Consider the following 6,000-nt stretch of genomic DNA (forward strand, 5'->3'; position numbering starts at 1 on the left):
CATGCACAACTAGAATGACCTGCAACTAAGATATACAACTATGTACTGGGGGGGATTTGGGGAGATAAAGCAGAAAAAAAACTTGGCAACAGTTGTTAGCACAGGTGCCAACCATTAAAAAAAAATAGATTTTCTCTTTTGTGTGATGCCTATTAGTGACTTTTGCATGATTTTATTTTGGGTTATCTGTTTTTTAGATCTTGACTTGCAGGGCTTTTTTTTCTTCTCACATAGTCTATTTACGAGTCTGTAATTATGCATATTGGAAATATCTTCTCCCCTTCTGTGACTTATATTTTCACTGTCTTTTGGGGGTCTTTTCTTTTCTTTTTTTTTTTTTGAGGAAGATTGGCCCTGAGCTAACGTCTGTGCCCATCTTCCTCCATTTTATATGTGGAACGCCTGCCACAGCATGACTTGATAAGCAGTGCCATGTCCTCACCCAGGATCGGAACCGGCGAACCCCAGGCCACCAAAGCGGAACCTGCTGGGCCACCAGGCTAGCTCCTTATGGGGTCTTATTTTAATACAAAATTTTAATCATTTTTTTATGATCTATGCTTAATACTTCATTAAGAAATCTTTCCCTATCCTAAAGTCATGAATATATTATTCTATGTATTCCTTTCTAAAAACTTTATTGGAATTTCATTTCCAGCCAAGACGGAATAACAGGGACTAGATTTACCCTCCTAACTAAAACAACTAAGAAACCGAACAAAATATATAAAACAATAGTCGTCAAGACATTGACCATCAGGCAACGAAAGATAGTGGCCCCTGAGAGATGGAAAGTGAATGAGATGAGCTCTACAATTGCCTCAAATGAGGAAACTAGGTGACCAGCAGACTCCCTGATCTGAGGAGACGGAGCCAAGATTTGGGGGAGCCCATGGCAGCTACAGTTTGCAGAACAGAGGACTCAGGAGAGAGCTACATAGAGAAAGAACTCCAGGGATCTGCAGAGAGACATCTAGAGTGTTCAGCAGAGTGCTGATCAGTGTATGTGTGAGTCACCCATTTCCCCTCCCCTGAGGAAATCAATGATTCTGGTTTCTTAAATATCCTTCCAGAGACATTCTCTGAATATATATTTCCCTCAAACGTTAGATGATACACACTGCTCTGCACCTTAGTTCGTTTAAATTAAAAATGTAGCTTAGAGATTGTTCCATATCTACTAAAAAAAAAAGAGGAGCTTTCTCAACCTTTTTTATAACTTTATGATCTAATCATTAATTTAAACAGTTCTCTATTGATGGCCATTTAGATTGCTTCAAATCTTTGTTATGATACATATGGTGCAATTTGGCACACATATCCTTTGTATATTCTGATGAACGTTTAGTGGTGTGCGGAGGCAGGCTCATATGGGCTTTCAAGAGCCATTTGTTAAAATTTCTGGAATTTTGAAAGCTGATTGATTTTAGAAGAATAGCTTGAAATTAACCATGGTGGAATTATTTACACCATTAAAATTGGCAAAGTCTACAAATAAAAGGCCCCCATTCCCCTAATTTTTTGGGAGAGCTGGTTGTTAGTATGTATAGCTTCCACTGAACACATTCCCAGTAGTGGAACTGCTGGTTCAAAGGGTGTGTCACACTTGTAATCTTCATATATATGGCCAAATTGCCCTTCACACATTTCTACGAGCAATGCATAAAAGTTATTCCTGAATTCTCACTAACAGTGTTATCAAAATTGTTGCTCTTTGCCAATATCATGGGTGAAATTGGTTTCTCAATGAAGTTATAATGCTTATATTAGTTATTATTGAAAATGAACATCTTTTTATATGTTGTTTTTAAATTTCTTTTTATAAAAAAATCTTTATTCATATCCTTTGCCTATTTTCCCCTTTAGAGTGCGTTTTTAAAAATTTATTATTTATTTGTAAAACCTCCTAATATGTGAAGGAGATTAGCCCTTGTTCTGGGATATGAGTCATCCATCTCTTTTCTCCAGAATATTGTTTGCTATTTAAATTTGTAATGGTGGTTTTTGCAATGCAGATTATTCAAAACCTTTTATATAACTAAATTAATCAATATTTTCTCTTGATGCTAGTGAGGTTAAGCATCTTTTCATGTGCTTATGGACTTCTGGTATATCTTCTTAAGAGAAATGTCTTTTTAAATCCTTTGTCTATTTTAAAATTAGGTTATTTGTGTTTTTATGGTGGTGTTCTAAATGCTTGATGTATTCTGAATGCAAGTCTCTATCAGATATATAATGTGCAAATATTTTCTCTCATTTTCAAAGTTGTCTCACTTTCTTGATCATGTTCTTTGAAGCACAAATTTTTTTTATGCCTTTTTCTTTCTTTCTTTCTTTTTTGGTGAAGAAGATTGTCCCTGAGCTAACATCTGTTGCCAATCTTCCTCTTTTTTCTCCCCAAAGCCCCAGTACATAGTTGTATATCCTAGTTGTAGGTCTTACTAGTTCTATGTGGGATGCCCCTGAGCATGGCTTGATGAGCATGTGTAGGTCTGTGCCAAGGATCCAAACCGGGAAACCCTAGGCCACGGAAGTGGAGCATGCAAACTTAACCATTATGCCACCAGGCCGGCCCCTGAAGCACAAAAGTTTTAATTTATCTATTTTTTCTTTTGTCATTGGGTTTTTGGTGTCACATTATGAGCAAGATCACAAAAACTTACTCTTGTGTCTTCTCCTAAAAGTTTTAAAGTTTAGTTCTTACATTTGGGTCTATAATCTCTTTCAAGTTAGTTTTTTAATATGATGTGAGGTAGGGGTCCAACTTTATTCTTTTGCATGTGGAAATCCAGTTGTCTGAGCACCCTTTGTTAAAAAGACTCTTATTTCACCATTGGATGGTCTTGGCATCCTTGTAGAAAATCAATTGACTATAAATGTAAGGGTTTATTTCTGGATTATCAATTTTATTTCATTGATTTATGTATCTATCCTTATGTTAACACCACACTGTGGATTACTACAGCTGTGTTGTAAGTTTTGAAATCAGGAAGTGTGAGTCTTCCAACTTTGCTCTTCTTTTTCAAGATTTTTTTTCTTTGCTCTTCTGGGTCCCTTGAATTCCTATGAGTTTTATATTTCTTGTCAAATTCTGAAAAAAAAAGCCAGCTAGAGGTTTGGTAGGAATTGTGTTGAATGTGTAGATTAATTTGGGGAGTGTTGTGATCTTAACAATATTAAGTCATCTGATGCATGAACATAAGGTGTCCTTCCATTTATTTGTCTTCTTTAATGTCTTTCAATAATATTCTGTGGGTTTCAGTTACAGGTCTCATATTTATTCTGTTAAATTTATTCCTAAGTATTTTATTCTTTTTGATGCTACTATAAATGGAGTTGTTTCCTTAATTTCATTTTTTCATTATTCACTGCTGCTTATAGAAATACAATTGATTTTGTATATTGATCTTATATCCTGAACCCTTGCTGAATTTAGTTAATTCTAGTAGTTTTTAAAAAATTTTATGAGTTCTGCTAGTAACTTTGTGGATTCCTTAGGATTTTCTACACAAGATCATGTCATCTGCTAATAGAGACAGCTTTACTTCTTGCTTTTCAGTCTGGATCCTTTTATTTCTTTTTCTTGCCTAACTGCCTTGACTAGAATCTCCACGGCAATACTGAATAGGAGTAATGAGAGTGGACAGCTTTGTCTTTTTCCTGATCTTAGGAGGAAAGCAAAGCAATCAGTCTTTCACCAGGTTAACTGTGAATTTGTCATAGCTGGCCTATATCAATTTGATCAAATTTCTTTCTTCTCCTGTCTTTTTAGTGTTGGGTTTTTTTTTAACCATAAAAGGGTGTTGGATTTTGTCAAATGCTTTTTCTGGTCTATTGAAATGATCATGTAGTTTTGTTCTTAGTTCTATTAAAACCATGTGTTACCTTGATGTGATTTTTAGATGTTAAGCCAATCTTGTATTCCTGGGATAAATCCCACTTCGTCAGAGTGAATAATCCTTTTTATATGTTGCTGAATTTGGTTTTGTATTATTTTGTTGAGGCTTTTTGTGTCTGTATTATTAAGAGAGATTAATTTATAGTTTTCTTTCCTTGTAATGTCTGTCAAATTTTGCTATCAGTGTAGTACTGGCCTTATAGGTTGAGCTGAGAAGTCTTCCCTCCTCTTCTGTCTTTGAAATAGTCTGTAATGGGTTAGTATTAATTCTTCTCGGAATGTTTGATAGAATTCATCAGTGAAGCTATCTGGGCCTGGGGTATTTTTTGTGGGAAGTTTTAAATGTACTAATTCAATCTTTTTACTTGTTACAAGTCTGCTCAGATTTTCCATTGCTTCTTGAGCCAGTTTTGGTAGTTTGTGTCTTTCTAGGAATTTTTCAGTTTCATCTAGATAATCTAGTTTTGGGGGGAATATAGTTGTACATAGTATTGTCTTATAATCCTTTTTATTTCCGTAAGATTAGTAGTGATGCTCTCTTACAGCTTTGCATCGTGAAAGCCTTTCTTACTCTGAGATTATTAAAAATTCTCCCATTTTTTTCTTCTAGTACTGGTATGTTTTCATTTCCCACATTTAAATCTTTAGTACATCTAGAATTTATTTTGATGCAAATTGTACGGTGGGGATATAATTTTATTTTTCTCTGGAAGGCTATGCAGTTGTCCTAACACCAATTATTAAATAATCAAATGTAGGCTTTATCATATCCTGAAACAATTTATTTGGATGTGTTTCTAGACTTCACATTCTGTTCCATAACATGTCTAACTAGTCATATGCCAGAAGCATGCTGTCAATTATTGTAGCTTTATAACACATTTTCATATCTGGTAAGGCTCATTACTCTTTCTTTAAAGAATGTTCCTAGCTATACTTGCTTGAATATTTTTCCTATATGAACTGTACATTTAGCTGTTGAAATTTTACTAGGTTCAAGTTAATCTTTAAACTAAGTTACTTGAATTAACATCTTTATGATATTGAGACAACCTATCCAAGAACATAGTATGCCTTTCTATTTCCTCTTGTCTTTTTTGTGTCTCTCAGTATTTTAAAGTTTTCTTCATGTATATCTTGCATAAATTTTGTTCTGTTTATCTTGAAGAGGTTTAGCTCTCATATTACTATTCCAAATGGGACTTTTCTTTCATTATATCTTCTATTTAGGTGGTTTTTACATATGAAGATTACTAAATTTTATATTTAATTTTACAATGATTTGAGAGACTGAATTCTCTTATTGATTATTTGCAGTAGTTTTTCTATTGATTCTCTTGTTGTTTTCCAGCTGTAAAATCATACTATCTACAAATAATTATTTTACCTCCTGTTTTTCAATGTTTCAGATTTCTTTTTCATATGTAGTTGCATTGTCTAGTGTGACCAAAATATTGTTAAATAGTCACACTAATAGTGATTCTCTATTAAGCATGATGCTGGTTTTAGAATACATTTTTTTAAAACTTCTTTTTAGATTGAGAGATAATAGAAGTGTGGTGGTTAAGAGCATGAACTCCGGAGTCTGAATGACTGGGTTTGAATCCAAGCTGTACAACTTATTGGACGTATAAAATTCCATGGATGTCAATTTTCTCACTTCTAAAATTGGGTTGATAATAGCAACCTATCTGACAAGGTTGTTGTGAGGATTATATTGATAATATATATAAAGTACTTATAACAGCGCCTGGCATATAGTAAGTGCTACGTAAGTGTTAGTTATTATTTCATTATTATGTCTATATGTAATAAGTTTGTTCTTCTTATTTGAAATTGTCTATGGAAATTGGGATATGTAAGTGGGTTCTAAATGTTTAATGAAGATACAATTTGTTAAATATATTAATTATTTGAACATTAATCAAAGAACAAGTAAAAGTGATTGTCTTCAATTTTATGTAAGATTACTTGAGTTGTAAACAAAATCCTCCCTCTTGCTGTGAGCCACAGCCTTAGTCCTTCCTTCAGTTTAGTTGCTTGAGCCAATATATTCTTCTTTCTAAAGAAGCCACTGCACACAAAGCTTTCTCTCACTGGCA

This window comes from Equus quagga, chromosome 7 (assembly GCF_021613505.1).
Source record: "Equus quagga isolate Etosha38 chromosome 7, UCLA_HA_Equagga_1.0, whole genome shotgun sequence".
Taxonomy (NCBI): Eukaryota; Metazoa; Chordata; class Mammalia; order Perissodactyla; family Equidae; genus Equus; species Equus quagga.